Below are 23,933 nucleotides of genomic sequence, written 5' to 3'. Positions count from 1 at the left end.
CAAGTTTAAAAATATAACATAAACTCGTTCGTGCAATCAAACAATCAAAATAACATTCAAAACCATGAATCGGACCCCCAACACACATGGAATCAACATGAAACTCAAGAACTTCTAAAAACACAACCGCGCATCTGATTCCTATTAAATCAACTCGGAATGACGACAAACTTTTGCGGACAAGTTCCAAATGACAAAACAGATGTATTCAAGTCCCAAAACAGAAATTCAAACACAATAGTTGTGAAGTCAACCTACGACCCAACTTATCAAAATTCTAAGCCTTTAAATTATCAACTTTTGGCAAAACAACACAAATCAACATACGAACCTCCGAATTTGATTTTGGGCATGCGCTCAAGTTCACATTCACGATGCAAACCTATTGGAGCCATCAAAATACCGTTCCTTGGTCTTTTTAAAAAAAGTCAAACCTCGGTCAACATTTTCAACTTAAGCTTCTAAAATGAGTATCACTCACTAAAATAGATCCCAAAACATCCAAAAATCGAATCCGACCATGCACGCAAGTCATAATACATAATATGATTCCTCCAAGACCTCAAACCACTGAACGCAATGCTAAAGTTCAAAATGACCAGTTGGGTCGTTATAGTGGGTGAGAAGGTTTTTCTCCGAGTGTTTCCTATAAAGCACGTGATGCGATTTGGGAATAAGGGCAAGTTGAGCCCGAGGTTTATTGGGCCATTTGAGATATTGGAGAGGGTGGGGGAGGTTGCCTACAGACTTGCATTACCTCCTAGCCTATCATGAGTACATCCGGTATTCCATGTTTCCATGCTTCGGAAGTTCCATGAGGACAGCTCGCATGTTTTAGACTTCAGACGGTTCAGCTTGATAAGAACTTAGCCTATGAGGAGGAGCCGATGGCTATTCTAGCCCCACAAGTTCGAAGGTTGAGATCTAAGATATTTTCTTCTGAGAAAGTGCAATGGAGAGGTCAGCTAATCGAGGCAGCTACGTGGGCGTCTGAGTCCGATATGCAGAGTAGATACCTACACCTTTTCACCAGTCCAGGTACGTGTAATAACCTGACCAGTCATTTTGAGCTTTAGCATTTCATTCGGTGGTTTGAGACTTTAAGTAGTTTCATATTATATATTATGACTGACGTTTATGGTTGGTTTTGATTTTTGAGCGGTTCAGGATTGATTTGGAACAATGATTCTCGTTTTAGAAGCTTTAAGTTGGAAGAGTTGACCAAGATTTGACTTTTGGGTAAACTGACTCGAAATCGGGTTTTGATTATTCCGATAGTTTCGTATGATGATTTTAAACTTGTACATATATTCGTATTTGGTTTTGGAGGTTACCAGAAGAATTTAACACTATTTATCAAAAGTTGGCAATTTGAAGAACTTAAGAGTTTATAAGTTTGACCAAGAGTTGACTTTGATGTTATTGGACTCCAATTGGTGCTCCGAGACTTTGAATAGGTCTATATAGTTGAATTGAACTTGTGTGCATAATTTGAAAGTAATCTGAAGCGTTAAAGTATGATTCAGACAATCTTTTGAAAGAATGAAGACGTAATAACTTAAGAGAAATTCTATTCGATTCGAGCCTCGATTCTTTGTTGTGATATTCCCGTGGGTGTTTTTAGGCTTTGGATAAGTTTTTATGATGTATTTGTACTTTTTGGTATTATTGGATGGGGTTCCGAGGGTCTCGGGTATATTTTGGAACATTGGTTGAGAAACTAGTTAAGTTAAGGATTTGAATTTTGACCATGTTCAATATCGGATCAAGATGACCTCTTTTCGGTGTTTTGAGTGCGCGAACAGGTTTCTAGCATGCTTTATGATTGAAATGCATATATGGTGTGTGTCCGGGAGGTTCCGAATGAGTTTTGGATGCTAAAACGAAAATTTTCTTATTGCTTTTTTTTTTTTTTGGTGTAAATAATTATGAAAATGACATTGAAATTTTCAGATTTCTTTTAAAATTTCAAAATATCATATCTCCCTCATTTAAAAGCCAAATTAGGTGATTCAAGAGGCTATCTTGGGTGTAATATTCCAAGGATCGTGGTAGGATTATCAAACCTGAGTTTTGGGATCATTTGGGACCTGAATCAAGTTGGGACAGCTGCTGCAGTTTTTTTTTTCTTGTTTCGGAATTTAGTTACTTTTTCTCATAAGGTTTTGGAGCTCGGTTTTGGGCGATTTTGGAGAGGATTTTCATCTATAAACATTGTGTAAGTGATTATAATCAATATTCAACTATATTTCATGAATATACCTTAGATTTTAACATCAAAGTTATGAGAATCAAAGAGAAAAATTGAAATTTTTTGTCAAGGTTTTGAAAAATGAAGAATTGAGTTTTGAGAATCGATTTAGACTTGGATTTAAAAATAAAATACTTATATGGACTCGTGGGGTTATGAGTAGTCGGTATCTACCCTTGGATCCGGCAAGCTCGGGGTTGACTTTTGTTGAAATTTTGGGAAAAAATGTAAAGATCATAGCTTTATTTATTGTAATTGATTTCTCTTACATCGTTTGAGGTTATTAAGTCATTTTTGGTTAGATTTGAGTCGGGTGGAGGCAAATTTTAGGGAAAAAGCTATTTACGAGGGTTGAGTTGGCCTACTTGAGGTAAGTATCTTATCTAACTTTGTGTGGGGGACACTACCTCTTAGGATTTGGGTTGATTGTTCTATTTGTGTTATGTGAAAGCCGTGTACGCAAGGTGACGAGTGGGTACACGGGTTGAAACATCTTCCTTGTTGGGCATTTCACATTCACTGTTGTTGTTGATAATCTTGTACTCGTTGTGGTGGAGCCATGTGCTATTGTTGTGGAAACATTGATATTGTTGATTGTTAGCAAATTATGATATATGGGCACTTGTGGTGCGATTTGTTATTGTGATGTGATATTGATGCGCATGCGACGGTATAAGGCTTGGGGTTAATGCGGCAGTATAAGGTGGGACTTATGTGCGTGTTGCTTGTACGAGAACTACGTGAAGCCACGCGGCATCATAAGGTGGGCTAAAGTACATGTAGCTATTTCGGAAAAATTGCTTTCAAAACCTATTTCAAATGTAAGGCTCTCGCATCGGTATAAGGGAAGATTGTGATTGAAATTATGAAATGTGAGTACGAGGAGGTACCTCGGTTGTGATTTTCATTGTACATTCCATGTTGGGACAACTTGTTGATTTGAACGGTCATTGTTCTTCCTTCAATCATTCATCCGCATTTTGATTGTGTTTGATTATTCGTTGTTATTTTGGTATTGGAATGATTGTGGTTTCTTGTGTGAGTCATGCATTCTTTGTGATTTATTGTGTTGCTTTAACATGCCAATATGTGCCTCCGTTATAACTTGGTGAATTGATGGTCAATGTGAATTTAATTGCGTGGAGTCACTATATCATATTCTGTTAAGTTGTTGGTAACATAATGGTTTAAATAAAATAATTATTAACATGCTTTATTCTATGTGCGTCTTAAGATAGAACTCGTTATCTTACTCGGTGCCTTATTATGCTAAATGGTTGTCGCACTTTCACTATAATTGGGTTCTCAATTATACTCATCACCTTGTTAGATGTTTACCTTACTTAAAATTGTTATCATATTTTTCTTTAACTAATTCTATATTTAATTCATTAATTTAACTTATATTTTGCTTTGTTTAAAAATGATACTTTTACTCAATTTTATTAATTTCTAAACTAAACCCATCTTACACTCTGTTTCGTACAAATTGTATATTATTTTAAATTACTTGATTTCTAAAAAAAATTCATTATTTTATTTGACACCTTACCTTATTCAAGATTGTTATTATGTTTTATGATGTCTAAATATATCTTTCGTTCCTCTAAATTAATATTAATCACGATTGCAAAGTACATGGTAGCAGGTGGGTTTTGCCATGCGAAGGTGATTGTTATTGTTGGTACGAGGTGCCATATGTGTAAGATTCGGAAATTGTGGCTCATGACTTATGGTTTTTGAGGTGAGGTGCCTCGGGGTAATTCTTGTTGTAAGTCCATGCGTTGGGAGCGGTTTGATTATTTGAGTTGTCATTCATTTTTTTTTTCCTTATGTGAGTTCATTTACATCTCATCGGTTTTTTGATTATGCTGTTTTTTTATTACTCATTTACTACTTGCTGCCATTTATGTTTCTATTAATTCATTGTCGGTTGTAAATCAATAATTTTTCCGTCGTTGGTCTTACATTGATGTTCTTACCATTGTTAGCTTATGTATATCTTGAACAGGTTTTTATGTCTAGTAGGTTTCTTGACCTTGCCTCATCACTACTCTACCGAGGTTAGGCTTGATACTTACTGGGTACCGTTGTGGTGTACCCATGCTACGCTTTTGCACAATTTTATGCAGATCCAGGTATTCTGATTGTGTTGTCGAGAGTTGCATCTGCGTGGCAGGAGACTTCAAGGTATACCTGCTTGATGTTCGCATGCCTCGGAGTCACCATTTTACTTCATTATGCTATTGTTAAATTATAATTCAAAACAATATTGTGTTTAGAAATTCTAGTGTGTTTTAGTTGTGCTTATGACTCCGTACTATTGGTTTTGGGAAATGTATAACTATTGGCTACTTGCGGCTATGTATGTCATTTAATGGTTTATGATAAATGATTAAATAGTTCAATTCTAATATAAATCAGCATGTATTAGGCTTACCTAGTCTTAGAGACTAGGTACTATCATGACATCCTAAGGTGGGAAATTGGGGTCATGACAAGTTGGTATCATAGCTCTAGGTTCATAGGTGCTACGAGTCATAAGCAAGTTTAGTAGAGTCTTGCGGATCAGTACGGAGACGTCTGTACTTATCTTCGTGAGGCTACTGAACTATTAGGAACTACTACTTTCATTCCTTATCGTGCGGTATTGATTCAGCTTAAAGCATATATCTCATATCCCTTACATCCACTCGTATATGATGTTGTGTGCTCGGTATCAGCTATGCTCTGACGGTTTGTAATGCTGTGGATGGGATACAAGGGGGCCATAGATGCTCGATCATTGCTTTGAGGTATTGTCCAAACTAAGGACGCGGACGTGTTGGTAGATCTTCAGTTGTTCAAGTGTGGGATGCAACTGGTTCATGTATCTGATTAGTGTTGTACGAGCTTATGAAGGTTGGTAATATGGATCTTCGAATGTTGTGCCCTATGACTCCGTGCCAAGTGAGGGAGTCTACTATCGATGAACAGATTGCATGTGCAAGTGTCATATCAGTCTTGGGTCTGAGGTATATATGCAGTGTTGAGGGGTTCCCCGAAATTGTACATGACTAAGATCTGAGATTTTCATGGGATGGTGCTGGAACCTACGGTATATCTATATCATTGCTAAATCTACATTCCAGTATCAAAGAGGTTAGAGAAACATCTTCAGATTCACATAACGTCTCTTCAGAGTGGGTATCTCGGTTGCAGCATTGTTGGGTGCTCCAGAGGAAATACAGTGGTTTATGGATTTTCGGACGACGTGGTTCATGCTAGGGTCTTCCGCAATGAGCTTTGACTTAGAATCATTGTGTACTGATAAGGGAAAGTGTTGACCCGAAGACAAGTCGAGGAGGATTAGATGAAATGGGTTAGCTCGATGGTGTTGGGTCAGCATAGCAACAAAGGTAATTGGTCTTTTGGTGTGGTAATGCTTCACCAGCGTTCTGTGGCAATACTCTTGGGTTTGACGGCTTGCGTGACTTGGTTGAGTTGTGGAAGTTCAGTTCTGATGGCTTGGTGATGTGGAGACTGGCCTCGAAGAGTTCTAGATAGTGTCAACCATAACTTGAGCTAGATGTACGCTACCAGCATAAGGAACATGTTGCGTGTTATGATTTTTGCCTGGATGGGGTCACGAGTTATAGAAATCATGGATGATTTCAGATGTTTAGAAGAATGCTATCATTATTTGATACCACCTAATAAAAGTGCGCACTCCAGAAGGCGCATTGTGTTTTGACTTGCAGATGTCAAACTGGTATTATGGTAATCGCCTGGTTGATTGACTGTTGATGTCCAGATTTTTCTTTGTGGCATGAAATGATTATAGAAGTACTTCTTGTGGCCTGACCGTATGTGAGGAATGTGTCAATTATTTAAGTAGTGTAGTTGTGAACAAATATGAAGATTCTAGTATTTTAGGGATTTGAAGACTAAAAGGGTTCTCGAGGCAGATTGTTCCATGGTTGTGAACGGTGAAGGTATGTTAAGAGGTTGGCAACTGATGGTATGTACTATAAATATGTTAATGTGGGCTTTTCGAAGGCTATCTACCCACTTCAGAAGAATCAGAATTGATTTGGAGGCTATTAGTAGGTCTAATAAAGATGTGTGTTCTAAATCGGATCAGATTTATCTACTCAACACAGTTATTGTGGAAGGGTATGTTATCAGTTAGGGTGGATCACATTCGTGTTCTGATATTTCTCATGTGTTACTCTTCTATGCTGCGATGGGTTGTGATCTGTTGGTTATTTACATACCGATGCAGTTATGTTTGGGCTTTGTAGTGAAATTCGAGCGAAATTGCTCTTAGGGTGTTGAATGGTTGATTGTGCCTTGGTTATGGTCTTCCTGTTTCTGGTATATAGTGATGTCCATATCTCCATAGTTATGGTCATGCGCTTCGTGTGTTTAATGTTGATATGCTTATGGTTGTTGATTGTAAGTATCATGGCTCGACGTTTTTGAACTTTAGTGTTCCATTCGATGATTTGAGACTTTGAGTAGCTTCATATTATGTATTATGACTTGCGTGTATGGTTGGTTTCGGTTTTCGAGCACTTCGGGATTGATTTGGAAGAAGGATTCTCGTTTTAGAAGCCTTAAGTTGGAAGAGTTGACCAAGGTTTGACTTTTGGGTAAACGGACTCGAAATCAGGTTTTAATTAATCCAGTAAGTTTGTATGATGATTTTGGACATATCCACCAAGTTTGGTTAAATTCTGATAAGTTTTGGATAAGTTTAGGTTGTATGGTGATTGTTTTCAGTTTCGACGTCGATTTGAGCATAAATGTTACCATATTGAGCAAACGGCCTTTGATTTGTGTTTTGACTAAGTCATTATATCCGTATCATAATTTTGGAACTATAGCAACTGAAGTCATCAAGTTTCGACATCGTATGAGGAATTTATGGTCAGTTTACTAAGAATTGGGTTGCTAGATTTTTCAGATTAATTACGAAAATTGCCATTGAATTCGTATTTAAAAATTTGCACTATTTTCAAATATTGAAACCAACATATCTCCTTCATTATAAGGTCAAATGGAGTGATTCAAAAGCCTAACTTGACTGGAGTTTCATGAAGAATCCATTGGAGGCATCAAAAGTGAGTTTTGGGATCGTTTGTAATAAGAAACAAGGCAGAACAACTGGGCATTTTTGGCTGTTAATGTTGTTGGAGTTTTTCTCATCTTGAAAGTTTGGAATTGGGAGAATTCAAGGATGTTATTCAAGTTTCTTCCATGGGGTAATATCTAAACAATAACCTAAGTATTTTTCTTTGATTTATTCCCTTGGTTTAAGCTTTAATCCATGATTTTAATTGAAAACCCATTTAATTTTTTAAATCAAGACCTAGGGTTATGTCCTAAATTTTAAAAAATGAAAATGAGTTAGAGGCGTTTATTTCTTGATTCCTTTTGGGGTTTTGTTCTCCTATATTAGGAGAACAATATACTCGAATTTGGCGAGTTTTGGAGGAGCATTTCAGGAGATATAAGACCCAACTAGTATGAGTTGGACTCTTGGGTTATGAACACCCAATAGCAATTTTTTTGGCAAATTGGTTGAGCTATCAGACTCCGATTGAGTCGGTTTTCATTTATGTGAGCTTGTATTGGTTCAGGCATCGCTCGGATAAGCTTGGATTCGGAATCCAAGGCGGGCCCAGTATTGACTTTTGTTGACTTTTTGGGGAAAATGTAAAGATTATAGCTTTATTTATTGTAATTGGTTTCTCTTGCTTTGTTTGATGTTATTAACTCATTTTTGGTTAGATTTGAGCCGCGTGGAGGCGAATTTTAGGAGAAAAGCTATTTCAGAGGGTTGAGTTGGCCTAGTTGAGGTAAGTGTCTTGCCTAACGTTTTGTGATAAATTACCCCTTAGGATTGGTATTGATTGATTCATTTATACTATGTGAAAGCCGTATACACTAGGTGACGAGTGGGTACACAGGTTATACGTGGTATTTGTCCTGTTTAGGCTACTTAGACTATTTTCCAAGCTTCAGTTGAAATTCCATATCATGTTCTAAATTTTCTTAGTTAATCTATTCTTGTTTGTGTTAGTCTATCCGTACATTCCTTAATTGACTTGTTTAAAACTTGTGCTACATCCTGCTTGATAAATTGCTCTCATGCCTTGAACTTGATGCCTCTTTTATTGTTACATGCTATCTCTTCATTGTTAATTATCATTATTTGAAGTTATTGTTTGTGTTAACCCTTTCATTCTTGATTTTCATTACTTGAAGTTACTGTTCATGTTATCTCTTTCCGTGTTGATTTTCATTAGTTGAAATCATTGTTATACGTTATCTCTTCCATTGTGAGTCATTCTCATTTAATATCGTGGTTATACATTATCTCATTGTTGAGTTGTTGGTGTTGAGGTTGTGAAGGCCGTTATCATGTTGAGGCGAAATTGTTATTGCTGAAACATCTTCCTTGTTGGGCATTTTACATTCATTGTTATTATTGATAATCTTGTAACCATTGTGGTGGAGCCATGGGCTATTGTTGTGGAAATATTGATATTGTTGATTGTTGGCAAATTGTGATATATGGGCACTTGTGGTGCGAGTTGTTATTGTGATGTGATATTGACGCGCATGCGGCGGTATAAGGTTTGGGGTGGTTAATGTGCATGCGGCGGTATAAGGTGGGACTTATGTGTGTGTTGCTTGTACGGGAACTACGTGAATCCACGCAACGTCACAAGGTGGGTTAAAGTGCGTGTAGCTATTTCGGAAAAACTGTTTTCAAAACTTATTTCAAATGTAAGGCTCACGCGCCGATATAAGGAAAGATTGTGATTGAAATTGTGAAATGTGAATACGAGGCGATACCTCAGTTGTGATTTTCATTGTACATTCCATGTTGGGACAACTTGTTGATTTGAACGGTCATTGTTCTTCCTTCAATCATTCATCCGCATTTTGATCGCGTTTTGTTATTCGTTGTTATTTTGGTGTTGGAACAATTATGGTTTCTTGTGTGAGTCATGCATTCTACGTGATTTATTGTGTTTCTTTAGCATGCTAATATGTGCCTCCGTTATAACTTGGTGAATTGATTGTCAATATGAATTTAATTGTGTGGAGTCACTATATCATATTCTGTTGAGTTGTTGGTAACATAATGGTTTAAATAAAAGAATTATTAACATGCTTTATTCTATGTGCGTCTTAAGATAGAACTAGTTATCTCACTCGGTGCCTTATTATTCTAAATGGTTGTCGCACTTTTATTATAATTGGGTTCTCAATTATACACATCACCCCGTTAGATGTTTACCTTGCTTAAAATTGTTATAATATTTTTCTTTAATTAATTCTATATTTAATTCGTTAATTTAACTTATGTTTTTCTTTGTTTAAAAATGATACTTTTACTCAATTTTATTGATTTCTAAACTAAACTCATCTTATACTTTGTTTCATACAAATTATATATTATTTTACTTTACTTGATTTCTAAAATAAATTCATTATTTCATTTGACACCTTACCTTATTAAAGATTGTTATTATATTTTATGATGTCTAAATATATATTTCGTTCGTCTAAATTAATATTTATAACGGTTGCATAGTACATGGTAGCACATGGGCTTTGCCGTGAAAAGGTGAGTGTTATTGTCGGCACGAGATGCCATATGTGTAAGATTTAGAAATTGTGGCTCATGACTTATGGTTTTTGAGGTGAGGTGCCTCGGGGTAATTCTTGTTGTACGTCCATGCGTTGGGAGCGGTTTGATTATTTGAGTTGTCATCTGTTATTTTCCTTATTTGAGTTCATTTACATCTGATCAGTGTTCTGATTACGTTGTTTCTTTATTACTCGTTTACTACTTGCTGCCATTTATCTTTCTATTACTTCATTATTGGTTGTAAATCAATAATTTTTTCATCGTTGGACTAAAATTGATGATCTTTCCATTGTTAGCTTATGTATATCTTGAACAGTTTTCTATGTCTAGTAGGTGTCTTGATCTGGCCTCGTCACTATTCTACCGAGGTTAGGCTGGATACTTACTGGGTACCGTTGTGGTGTGCCTATGCTACGCTTCTGCAAAATTTTGTGCAGATCCAGGTATTCTAATTGTGTTATCGAGAGTTGTGTCTGTGCGGCAGGAGACTTCAAGGTATACCCTATTGACGTTCGCATGCCTTAGAGTCACCATTTTACTTCATTATGCTACTGTTAAATTACAATTTAAAACAATATTGTGTTTAGAAATTCTAGTGTGTTTTAGTAGTGCTTATGACTCCGTACAACCGGTTTTGGGAAATGTATAACTATTGGCTGCTTGCGGCTATGTATGTCATTTAATGGTTTATGATAAATGATTAAATAGTTCAATTCTATTATAAATCAGCATGTATTAGACTTACCTAGTCTTAGAGACTAGATGTCATCACGACATCCTAAGGTGCGAAATTGAGGTCGTGATATCAACCATATAGAATCTCCAGAACTAATAGTACATAGTCATGAGCTCTAAAATGGAAGTATAAGTCTGGAATAAAAATGAAAATACTGTCTGAATGAAAATAACACTGAAATGAGAAGAGACGCTAAAGACTACAATTGAAATGCAGTTCTACCTCGTCTCTCGGCAACACACAACAACAATCACAGTGGCTCTCGACTCGTTCCAACACCTAGATCTGTACAATTAAGTGCAGAGTATAGTACGAGTACAACCGACCCTATGTACTCAGCAAGTATCATAACTAACCTCGACGAGGTAATAACAACAAGAATTATCAATGAAACTCGCTAATAACCTGCTCAGTTCATAAATTTCACAAGCACACATCAATAATACCGGTTAATTACAAAACATAGATAAAGCCACCTAGGTACACAAGACATAATATGCCAAGCCATGTATCAATTAACAATCAAACATATAGAGAAGATATGTGCAACAAGGCATGTATATTCCTGATCTAGAATATATAGAAGCTATGCGAATAAAACACATATACATCCAAGGGGGTACAAATAAGAAGTGTGATAACATGAAGCTTATCAATCAATTTAGGGTATATAATAGCCTAATCACTACCCCGAGCATGGATAATAACCTTGTACATGCAAATGGGCTCAATCCCCTCACTTGTGCGCCACCCATAGCGCGTAACCAACACTATAACTCAGACAACTAGTGCCTTAACCAAGTTTAGGTAAGATACTTATCTCAAGCAAGCCAAATCAAATTCCCATTCAAATCGACCTCCGAATGGCTCGAATCTAGCAAAACAACTTAGTATTATTAAATAAGGCCATTGGAAAAAAATTCAAATAATAAAGCTTTGATCTTTATATAAAAACACATATCAACCCTAGGCCCGCATCCCGAAACCCGACAAAACTCACAAATCCTGAACACCCATTCCAATACGACTCCAAATATATGTGTTTAGTCCAAATCAAACCTCAAATCAACCCCTAAATCACCAATTTTTACTCTCCAAAAACCATAGCAAAACCCCCCTAATTTCTCCTTTAAATCATATAAACTAGGTGTAATAATCCATGGGGAAACAAGATCTAACGTCAAAATCGAATAGAGATTACATAACCTTCAATTGTTAGCGAAAACCCCTTCAAAAATCACCTCAGTCGAGCTCCAAAACTCCAATAATGAGAAATAAACCTAACCCTCGAAATAAGTATTCTGCCCAATAGCCTTCACATTTGCGGACCAAATACCGCTTTTGCGGCTCCGCTTCTATGGAGAAACTCTTACTTTTGTGAGTGCACGTAACTTCCCGACCAATCGTACATGTGCCCCAACTTCCGCTTTTGTGGAATCGCTTCTGCGTTAATGTTTCGCATCTGCTGACTTTGCTCCTAGCCATCCTCCTTCACTTCTACACACATAATCCTGCAGGTGGACCTTCGCATGTGCGATTGCACCAAATCTGCCACCTATCATCCAAGCTCAACCACATTCTATTTGTTGATGTATCAAAGGATAAAAACAACCAAATCTTTCCTCTATCTTTTAGTGTAGCAGATTCAGAAAACAATGACTCATATATTTGGTTCTTCCAGGAGTTGTGAAAAGCAATTGAAATCCGCCATGAACTGGTTTTCTTATCTAATAGATACCAATCGATCGCATATGGGATTAGACAAATTTATCCTGAAGCTCACCATAGTATCTGCCTCTATCATTTTGAGAAGAATCTAAAGCTCAGTGATAAATCTTTTCCAAAGAGCTGCAAGATCATACAAGCATAAAGATTTTAATCAGATAATGTCCCAGATCAAAAGTGTTGATAAGAAAGCATACAATTATATAATGGAAGAGTCACGAGAGAGATGGTCTCAATCATGATTCCCATGGCGACGTTATGATATGCTGACAACAAAAATTAAGAATCAATGAATTATGTGTTATTAAAAGCAAGTGAGATGCCTGTTATAAGAATGTTAGATTTCATCCAAGAAAAGTTGCAACAGTGGTTTTACAAACAGAGGAAAACAACAAGAGAAACATTTCCTAGGGTATCAAAATGGGCAGAAGAAAAGCTGAATAAGAAGATAGACTAAGCTTGCAAAATGTCTATAAGTATATTTATTAACTTTTTTCTTGTTCGATATGAAGTAATTAACTAATGCATACACACTTCAGCCTTTTATATCTAAAGTCATTGACTACTTACAGATAAAACTTCAAACTTTTGCTTTTTAAAGCTATAATACACTAATATTTTTTTTTCATGTTTGTTACTTTTTAGGTGTTTAACCTTGATTCAATGTTGTTTAGAATAAATAATGAGGAAATGGAATTTATTGTAGACTTAAAGAAGAGAAGTTGTGACTGCTTGCAATTTCAACTTGATGGATTGCCATGGGCACATGCAATTGCTACTATCATGAAGAGATATTTGCAGAAATCCAATTTTGTCACGCCCCGACCTCAGGGTGCGCGACCGACACTCAACCGGGATAACCCTGCCGAACAAGCTTGCTAGATTTTCTTCTACCCAACTCACCCATGAATAAAGAGAAGAATACATTTCATTAATTAGACAATAAGGAGATCATATATACAACACCAATCCATTACTATTAGCTACTTCATTTATAAGTCCCCAAAATATTACATTACACATCCATAGTTTAGAAGTGGAACATGTGATACAATTACAACATCTTTAGTTTGACCTTCCCAATACCAACGTACAACCCACATCATGTCTACGGAGCCTCTAACAGTTACAAAAGAGTACTAGGATAGTGCTGGCAACAAGGCCTCGACTGTACCTCAAAACTCAATACATGAGAAGCAAAAGATACATGACCCCGATATGAAGTGGGGCTCACCAAGACAACTGAGAGGAGGATGTACTGCTATCACTGATCGATGCCGCTTACTATAGAACCACCTGCATCCATTAAAAGATGCAGCGCTCCCGGCAAAAGGGACATGGGTACATATAGAATAGTACTCGTATGTAAGGCAGATAGAACAACATATGGAAATACGGTAACTCAAATAAGAGGCAAATAAATTACGCCAAGAAACTACGAAATGACCCATAGCATCACATGTCAAGTCTTATTATACTTACATCATTCTGAACTTCTTTTAGGATCAAGCATGCCCTATGAACTATGCGTGGGATACAAAATATAATGTTAAAGTACCAACATGTACAAACAAGGGCAATGGAAGTGGCACCTATTGTTCGTGTTGCCTATGCGTCTCACCAGACCGTCCATAGGGTTCACATATTATATTATACACCTATGAGTTTTATAGACCGTCCATATGGTTCACATATTATATTATACACCTATACGTTTCATAAACCGTCCATAAGGTTTCATTCATATTATACACCTATGCATTTCATATACCGTCCATAGGGATTCATTCATATGATGACCCTATGAGTTTCATAGACCGTCCATAAGATTCATTAATATTATACACATATGCATTTCATAGACTGTCCATAGGATTCATTAATATTATACACCTATGCATTTCATAGTCCGTCCATAGGATTCACATATTATACCACCATGCACGGGACCCTATTTACACTCAAACGACATAATTGACATTACCGTTAAGGTCGTAAGTTCCCAGATCATTGGAATACTTCATGGAGAAACACAACTTATTACATTAACACATGCATGGCAAATCACTAAGTAGATTTCAATGGTGCATGGACCCAATTTCTTTTCTTAAGGTTCATCATCATTTAGCATAAGACGTCTCTTTTCCACCTCATTATATACCTCCTTGCCATATAAAGGTCACTAGCGAAGTTCATGATTCTTGGTGACCTAATATCGAAGTCATTTACATTCATTATTTCAGAAGCATACAACTATAGTTGAAACCATTGGAACATACCATGCCTCATGATTCTCACTTTTGGCAAGCGGCCACAGTTCATGTTCATACTATCACTTACTTGTACTAGCCATGGGTGATCATAGGACATTAATGACATTATTATATAAAGGAGTCAAACTTATCTCCTAATCTTTCACACATTCTTTCATTTCATTGGCACTATTGGCCACAAATGTAATTCCCATTCTTGGCACGATGACCACATTTCTACATCTCATACTCGCTTCTTTCACTTTCAAATATCATCACGGATCATCAACAACAAAGCATTTCTATTCAAGACTTTAAGTCCACATGTGAGCAAATAAGAATGTTAAGCACATTTAGATTTCTTACATAATTTGGGACAATAGCTTTCATTTGGATCACGACTTGAAGTTATAACATTTAGATATGCAACCCATGCTTCGAGCACATTTTCAAATAGCAAATAACATATCAAGAACAATTGGAAAACATATTGAGCATATATCTTTTGGACACAAGGCTTATTCGAAATAATCAATTTATAATGAGCAACATGGTACTTACAAGGATATCGTGGGGTTTAATTCTAAGAGAAGAGTTTAGCCAACATACCTTGATTTGAGCTTTTTAAATTACTACAACATTTCGGAAAGCTTAGCCCCTTCGAACTATTTAGATATATAGTAAAATTGAACACAAATTAGAAAGGAAGTTCATAGTTCCAACTCACTTGAGAATTTTATCAAACACTAGGTGTACATTAAGGTTTCAAGGTCATCCTATGGTGGATTCTTTCATCCCACTACCCAAAATTTACTCAAATGAGCTCAACAATCTTCCTACTACCCTTGATGGTACATGCATGTAAAATAAACAATTCTCACACCCACGAATCACACTCTCAATTTCCCATCTTCTGCCCAGACTCGAAATTGAAAACTAGGGTTAGAACCTTACCTCTTGGGTGAAGATCTTATGAGATTTTCTTGTTGAATTTCAAAGCTTGGACAAGGATTGATTAACAACACACTTGGGGCTTCCACCTCTCTCTCTCTCTAGAACACTCTCACTTCTCTCTAAAAATATCAGACTTTTGCTCCAAAACGAGCTTCAAGGGCATTTAATCAAATAGGGGTCGGGTTATAAAAATAAAAAAATGGACCCTCCGATCTCAACTCTGCGGTCTTAGAATGCACCGTAGATCACGTATGCAGTCCGCAAACTGGACCACAAAGTGGTCCTCCAAATCTGGGCTAGTCTGGACAGGTTCGAGGCAGATCTGCAGTCCGTAGACCACTTATGCGACCATAGAGTGGACCGCAGAATCACTCTCCGAAATTCTTCATGCCAAGTCTGCGACGAATGTGCGGACCGCAAAATAACTATGCGATCGGATAATGGACCGTAGAACAACCTTCAAAATTCAAAAAATTCTCTGCTCAACTCCGGGATGATTATACGGCCCGCAAAATAATTCTGCGGTCGTGAAACTGACCTCAGAATCGCCTTCTTTAGCCAAATATTTCCATCAACTATCTTGGCACCACGAAACCTTCAATTCTTTGGCGAAATTTTTGGGGGCCTTACAAATTTCTTCTCTAAATGGTATTCGAGGAAAACATGATGAAAGCATTCTAAAAGTATGCAATCATTTCAGCGTGAAAAACTGTAAGTGAAATAAATAATCTTTAACACCCACACGCATGCACGCATACGCGCGTGCGCACACCCATACACACACACGCGCGCACACACGCGCGCACATACATACATACATACATACATATATATATATATATATATATATATATATATATATATATATATAATACTACAGACCTTTGTGGCTTGGAGTATTCATATACATAAAGTAATTCTTCAGACCAATAAGTCTAAAGCGGTATAAAGCAAATAATAAAGTTAAGATTGTAACTCAAAAAACAAATACTGCAGACCAATATAGCCCAAAGTATTCATATTACTGAAGGAATGCCTCAGACTGATTAGTCTGAAGTGGAATATATGGCCATAAACGGGTAGTGTTTCCATAAAACTTTAGCCTATAAAGTTTGAATCTTCAAGACTATAAAATCTAACTTCAGGCTAAAAAGGTTGAAGTTTCAAACCACATATACTAATTTTAGACATATAAGGCATGAAGTTATAGGCTGATATTTAGTATATTACAATATGCTAAAAATGAGTATGCGGGCTCAGAAAAGTCAATAAGATTACACAAAACAAAATATGATTTTAATTTTATGGCATATTACACAAAAATACCATACAAAGAGAAATCCATAAAATATTAACAAAATTACACAAGAACATAAAAAAGGGATTAATCACCTAAGAATCACCCTCGCCATCTGCTGTTTCAAAACAGTACTCATTAATTTCTCTATATATCTCAACACTATCCAAATCAGATATAATAATAGGATACTCAGACAAAAGACCACAAAGTTCCATGAGATCACTCTTCAACTTATTGAATTCATCACGCAACAGACTGTGTTCAATATTTTCTCTATCTATAAGATAAGGGAGAACTTTTCAAATATTTCCCAGCTTAGCATACTCGTCCATGATATAAAATTTAAGAGAATCAAACTACTGCACAACCTTGCCAAACGAGGTGGAATAACCTACACGATTGCGTTCATGATTCACCATATACTGTAACGATTCATCAGCATAAAACTTTGGTCTCATTATTTCCCAATCAGGATTTATACGCTCCTGCCTCTCCATAAGATTAACCATTGGTAATTTACAATACCAATCTTTACAAGATCATCCATCGTCACGTTTCTACTTCTGCTAGCATAAGACATGTTGTCTTTAAAAGATAGAAGGCTATGGATGAGTATAAATTTAAAGAAGAAAGATAGAAGACTATGGATGATTATGAAAGTTAAAAAAAAGAGGTTGTTAATATAGCAAAATTTTGCACCTAATCAATTGAAAACCTTCATTTACTCTTTATAAATGCAAAAATAATTATTCAGGTCTATTTACTATTTGATAGTTAAGCAAATTAAACGTAATACGATTGTCATGACCCGAAATCCCTCATCGGGAGTTGTGATGGCACCTAGTCCCTAGGACTAGGTAAGCCTAACACATAGAGAGTTATTAACAGATTTAAATCAATCAATCCCGTAACATAAACCGATAATTGCTATACAAAGCCAACAACCATTAATAGATGTACAATATCCAAAACTGATAGTATAAGTCATAAGCCGTTCTAACAGTAACATAGAATATCAAATACATCATTGTTAGGAACAGAAATAAACAGTAACAAAGTAAAACTCCAGAAGGTGACTCCGAGGCCTGCGAACACAATGGTATGTATACCTTGAAGTCTCTATCGCAACTCACAATCAGCTAACTAATGACCAGCGTGCTACGAGGTACCTAGATCTACACAAAAATAATGCAGCAGGCATAGCATGAGTACACCACATCGGTACCCAGTATATATCAAGACTAATCTCGGTGGAGTAGTGACGAGGTACAGTCGAGACACCTACTAGACATAATAACCTCTGCATGTATAAATATAAAGCTAACAGAGGAATGATATCAATATAAGGCTAAACATGGGAAGAGTAACAATATAGCAATAGCAAATGAAAAGTAGAAGCAACAATTAACCACAAGGAGTAAACAGGTGATAACGCCGCAAGTAGTCAGAACACAGTTAAGGTACCAGTGAAACCAAGTAAGAAAACCAATGACAACTAATTAATCGACCATTCTTACACAAGGTTTATACAAGAATTAACCCGAGGTACCACACCTCATAGTCACAAATCACGGATACCAAATCACGAACCCTAATCACTTGGCATCTCGTGCCCACATTACCAATCACAACCGCACGAACAACTCATATGCTAATAATATCAATGTCTCATATCCGCATGGATAACTCATGTGCCAATAGTCCAGTCATCACATGGAAGGCAGGTATACAAGACTACACGTACATGATCAATTAACATCAAGATTCATACTCCTAGGCTGATATAGGTGACAAATTACGGGGTAAGCTTGTGCAAGTGTACTATCACAGTTCAAGTCAACAAGTAGGATTAGAGACACTGGGTAGCAAATCGAACACAACACATCAAAACTGTAATATGCATGACACACACAAGAGGGTCACACTACCACACATATATCATCAATAAAAATGCCCCCAGGCCATCACAAATCATCCCCGACATAGCCCCCCTTGTCTCGCTGCGTGCGCAACAATAAAGTAAATGTCCGCCTTGTCTCGCCAGACGCGCATAATAATTATTCTACCTTGTCTCGCCACATGCGCAAACCCAACATATATAACCCGCCTTGTCACACTACATGTGCAAATATTAATAGTAATAATAGCATGGACAACTCATGTGCAAACACCCCGACAATTCTCTCAACAATCCCACATGTACCAAAAAACATAACAACAAAATATAAGAACCTGTACCAATGTGCCAATATACCACAATGTTTCTATAACAACATTTCTAATACCACAACAACACATAGCCCTAGGCTCAACAACACCGAGTACGACAAGAACAACAATAACACGAGGGTACGCCAAGTAAATCAACATAAGAATTATAATAATACAATGAAACGGAAGATTAAGCTCAACAATAAAAGACATAACAAGTAATAATGACTTCAAGTAAGAGTTGTTCAACAATAAGAGAGATAACATGTAACATCGACTTCAAATAATGATAATCAACCATGGAAGAGATAACATGTAACAATAACTTCAAATAAGAATAATGAACTACGGAAGAGATAACATGTAACAAAACTTCAAATAAGAATAAATCAACTATGAAAGAGGTAACATGACAATAAAGAGGCAACAATTACAATTAAAGCAGGTATGGGTATATTTGGCAATAAAAGATAGAATAAGAACCAACAACTTCAAATAAGGCATAAAATAGTAAATTTAACAATGGAGGATATAACACGATGGAAGAACTTCAATTAATGTACATAAGAAACCTAAGAGTCTAAACCGGTCAAATTAAGGCCGTGTACACACTCGTCATCTCGAGTACACGTCTTTCATGTAGTTCAAATAGTACAAACAAATCAATCCCTATGGGGTAGTTCCCCCACATAAAGTTAGGCAAGATACTTACCTCAAAAGCCCTCAATCAATACTCAAAAATAGCTTTTCCTTTACAATTCACCTCCGCTCGGCTCAAATCTAACCAAAATCGACTTAATAACATCAATTAATGCAAGAAAAATTAATTCCAATAATTAAAGCTTTGATCTATGCAAAATTTGTCAAAAGCCAAAAAAAATCAACCCCAGGCTCGGCCGGTCAAAAATCGGGTCCAAGGGTAGATTCTGACTACCCATAACCCCACGAGTCTATATATGTGTTTTGTTTCAAAATCTGAGTCCAATTCGACTCTCAAATCCCAAATTTTCATTTTTTAAAAACATAGACAAAGTTCCTCAAATTTTCAACTATTTTACATGATTATATATGAGATTTAACATCAAATTTTCACTTTGATTCTCACAAATTTGATGTTAAATCTCATATATAATCATGTAAAATAGTTGTAAATTGATCAAAATCACTTACCCAAGGATTGTAGATAAAACTCCATCTTCAAAGTCTCCTCCTACTGAATCTAGGGTTTAAAGATATGAGAAATGAGGCTAAAATCCCAACTCCCAGCTTATATCTTCAGTCGCAGGTGTCGCAAATGCAACCAGGGGTTCGCAAATGTGAGGAACGATAGCAAAAGCGAAAACCCTCATACCCTTGTTGATATCGCAAATACGACAATATCATCGCAAATGCGATGTTTGAACATATCACAAAAGTGACGTGATGATCGCAATTGCGATCACTGCCTAGCCTAGATCCCCCTCACAAATGCGATCTCCCACCTCGCATATGCGAACTTAGCAGACTCCAGTCGATCTCGCAAATGCGATCTCCGACCTCGCAAATGCGAATAAATTCTCACATTTGTGAGACTTGCAACACATGTTCAAATCCAGCAAAACTAAAACTCTTTCAAACACTCCGAAATGCGTTCGGAACTCATCCGAGCCCTCGGGGCTCCAAACCAAACATCAACACAAGTCTAAAAATATAATACGAACTCGATCGCGCGATCAAAACACAAAAATAACATCCACGAATCAGACCTCAAATCACATAAAATCCACAAAAATAACATCCGAACCTACGAATCGGACCTCAAAACACATGAAATCCACAATGAAACTCAAGAAGTTCTAAAACCACAACCGCGTGTCCCATTTCTATCAAATCAACTCGGAATGACGCCAAACTTTGCGGACAAATTCCAAATAACAAACCGAACCTATTCTAAGTTCTAGAACAAAAATCCGAACCCGATAGCCATGAGGTCAACCTACGGTCAAACTTATCAAAATTTTAAGCCTTTAAATTTCCAACTTTCGGCAAAACAAACTAAATCAACCTAGGGACCTATGAATTCAATTTTGGGTATAAGCCCAAGTCCAAAATCATGATACAAACCTATCGGAGTCGTCAAAATACCGTTTTGGGGTCATTTTCACAAAAGTCAAAAAACGGTCAACATTTTCAACTTAAGCTTCTAAAGTGAGAATTACTCATCCAAATACATCCGAAAATCAAATCCGACCGTGCACACAAGTGATAATACACAATATGAAGCCACTCAAGACCTCAACCAATTGAACAAAAACTTAAAGCTCAAAATAACCGATTGTGTCGTTACAAAGATAAAGTAGGTGGTAAAAGACAAAAAGAATGTGATAGTTGGTGCAAAAAAGAAAATAATAATCATCAAAACCACTGCTGGTTGAATACAAATATAAATTTAAGTCTTCAAATATAGTGGAATGTAACTTCCAGCTAATAAGTCCATAGTTTTTCTATACTAAAATATAACTTTAGGCTGAGTAGGTCAAAAGTATTCGATGCAATGTAAATGAACCTCATGCTAAAAGGGTCCAAAGTCTTCGATAGAATGCAAAACAACTTCATACTAAACTTCGCACTGATAAGTCCATAGTTTTGAATACTATGCAATGTAACTTCAGGTTGCATAATGTAACGACCCGACCGATCGTTTGAGCTCTAGAGTCTTGTTCGGTGGTTTGAGGTCTCGAGAAGCTTCATATGATGTGTTACGACTTGTGTGAATAGTTGGTTTTGATGTTCGAGAGGTTCAGGATTGATTTGGAAGAGAAATATTCATATTTGGAAGCTTAAAGTTGAAGAGTTAACCAAGGTTTAACTTTTATATAAACGGCCTCAGATTTATCTTTTGATGATTCCAATAGGTTTGTATGGTGATTTTGTACTTGAAAATATTTCCGAATTTCGATTTGGAGGCTCCTAGGTTGATTTGGCTCTTTTTAGCGAAAGTTGGTAATTTAAAAGTTTAAAAATTTCCTAAGTTTGACCGAGAGTTGACTTTGTGGTTATTGGGTTTGGATTTTGATTTCAGGGCTTGTATTTATCACTTAGAACTTGTGTGCAAAGTTTGGTCTCATTCTGGGTTGGTTTGATGGGAATCGGACGCTTGGTCGCGATTTTGGAAGTTTTGAGTTTCATTCGAGTTTTGATGCATTTTGGTATTTTATTCGTGGTTGTATATGTTATTTTGATTATCCTAGTTTGTGAGCGGGTTCGTATGATGTTTATATACTTATTGGAATGATTGAACGGGTCCCAAGGGGCCCAGGAGAGTTTCGGATTAGTTTCGGATTGCTTTTGCTAAGATTGAGTGTGATGGTTTTGCTTTCCTTGCATTTATGATGAGGAGGTCGCAAATGCGAGCACCGAATTTGCGAAGGCATGGTCATAATTGCGACTCAGGGCTGCTGGGATGGGACCTCACATTTGCGAGGATTATGGCGCATCTACAATTGTTGGGTCGTCCGCATTTGCGAGATGCTTGTCGCTTTTGTGATGTGACATTGGGGGGAAAAACATTGCATTTGCAAAGTACATCGTCGCAAATGCGACATTTGCATGGAACATCATGGTTCACTTTTGCGATCCATTGCGACATCTACAACGGATTATATGTTGTGTATTTCGGGACTTAGTCTCATTTTATTATATTTTGTGCCCTAAACTCTGTGGGAGGCAATTCTTTGAGGGGACTTTCACACATAACTGTTGGGTAAGTGATTTTGGCTGAATTTAGATATTATAACTTGATTTCTTATGGATTTTAACATCAAAATCATGAAATTTGAAAGAAATTTTTAGGGATTTTGACTATGTTTTGAAAAATAAAAATTTGAGAGTCGAATTGGACCCGAGTTTGGAAACTAATCATATATTTGGACTCGTGGGGTTATGGGTAGTCGAGGTCTACCTTTCGACTCGGGTTTTGACCGCGCGAGCCAGGGGTTGACTTTTGTTGACTTTTGGAAATTGGGTAAAGATTATAACTTTATTAATTGAAATTGATTTCTTTTGCATTATTTGATGTTATCAAGTCATTTTGGCAAGATTTGGTCCAGGAGAAGGTGATTTTTAAGGGAAAGGCTATTGTTGAGTATTGATTTGGCTTGTTTGAGGTAAGTGTCTTGCCTAGCTTTGGTTGTGTGATGATCTAAAATGTCATCTTATATTTTAGAACTCGATTTTGCGCTCTTAAGCCTTAAAAATCTCATTTTTTATCCACCTCGATTTGCGTGCACAGTCTGGGCATGTTTCCGGAAAGCTTTTATGATGAAAACTGATGAAAATAAGAATTCTTCCCTTAAAAGTTGATTTTAGTTGACTTTGATCAATATTTTTGGTAACCGGGCTCAGATCCGTATTTTGACAGTCCCGATGGGTCCGTATCGAATCGTGGGAGCTGGGCGTATGCCCGGAATCAAATTCAGAGGTCCCTAGCTCAAGTTATGAATTTTTGATGAAAAATAAAAGTCTTAAAATATTTTATTTTTAAGAATTGATTGATGTTTGGCATTGTTACTACTAGGTCCGTATTTTCGTTTCGGAGCCCAGTACAGGTTCATTGTAATATTTAAGACTTGTCTGTGAAATTTGGTGAGAAACGGGGTTGATTTGACGTGATTCAGACGTCCAGTTGAGAAGATTGGAATTTTAAAGTGTTCTTGAGAATTTCATTTGATTTGGTGCTAAGTTCGTAGTTCTAGGTGTTATTTTGGTGATTTGATCGCGCGAGCAAGTTCGTATGATGTTCTTAGACTTGTGTGCATGTTTAGTTTGGAGCCCCGAGAGCTCGGCTGAGTTTCGGATAGGCTACGGGATGTTTTGGA

The sequence above is a fragment of the Nicotiana tomentosiformis genome, chromosome 5 (genome assembly GCF_000390325.3).
Source record: "Nicotiana tomentosiformis chromosome 5, ASM39032v3, whole genome shotgun sequence".
NCBI lineage: Eukaryota > Viridiplantae > Streptophyta > Magnoliopsida > Solanales > Solanaceae > Nicotiana > Nicotiana tomentosiformis.
Note: the sequence above shows the minus strand (reverse complement) of the source record.